The sequence below is a fragment of the Eptatretus burgeri genome, chromosome 3 (genome assembly GCF_056783735.1).
Source record: "Eptatretus burgeri isolate ZD-2024b chromosome 3, Ebu_testis_v1, whole genome shotgun sequence".
Lineage (NCBI taxonomy): Eukaryota > Metazoa > Chordata > Myxini > Myxiniformes > Myxinidae > Eptatretus > Eptatretus burgeri.
Window position 1 is genome coordinate 101262374 of NC_140963.1, and position 1100 is coordinate 101263473.

Sequence of the window (1100 nt, forward strand, 5' to 3'; positions counted from 1 at the left end):
CATTGCCGCCAGCATGGCTGTAGCTGGGCCATGTTGGATGCACTCAGCTGAGGCGTTCCGGCAAGGGTTGGGGAAGGGTCTTGGTGGAGAGGGGGGGGGGAGGTGTCATACACTGCGGCCGCTGCCGCACCCATTTCAGGTTCTGGGTTCAGTTGGGCGAGTCCGTGTTCCTGCACAATCAACATTTCCTGCTCGGGGATTCCATCCTGGACCATGGACTCTACATTATTACACATATACATTTCTAATACCCCCGGCTCCCGCTCGCCTTGAGACGCCATCTTGCTTCTCGTGAAGGGTTAATTTCGCTCGCTCGTAATTTGGAGGGAATCGGGGGTCGCTTCTCTCACCCCTGGACCGATTCCCGTAAATTTAGCCGGAGACAGGAGAGCCCGTTTTCCTGTTCTCCGATACCAGTGCCGCGAGGAGGGCGATGAATTTGTATCGCACGACCTGACACCAGTGTTGCGGTTTTCGCGCCCGCCGGCGTGCTGACGGCCACGTAACTCGAATCGCGGCACGTCGCCCACCGGACGGACAATCCAGTCGTGACCCTCTCGGACTAACGCCGGGAACCAGTCACGGGTGGACCTTTCGGTCTCACCGCGATCGAGCCAATCAGCCCCCGCGTGGGATAGGGTTGCTCGCCAAATTCGAACTACCTAAGTACCCACGCGGAGGGTAGACCGGGCGATCGCACCTCGCCGCAGGTCGACTTCGGACACGGGCCACTTAAGCGACCCGTTCCGTACTATCAGAATAACCGGCGGTGTTATCGTCGACCTCGACGGTTCGATTAATTATCGGGCGTATTCAGCCCACTACCAACCCTTTACGTGAAGCAAGATGGGGATTCAATGGAGGAAAAGACGAAGCGAAGCGGGAGAACAGTTCAACAATAAAGCACATTTATTCGCGGCACACGGGAAAGCACACAAATACAATTCCACCAAAAGCACACAAAAAAAAGAAAACACAATTCCATTTACACAAAAAGCAAATATAAAAGTGAAAACACAGTGCAGAGCTAATACCGACTACCGAGCACACGGCAACACTTATACAATTCTACTTCACAGACGGCGCCGACAACACATACC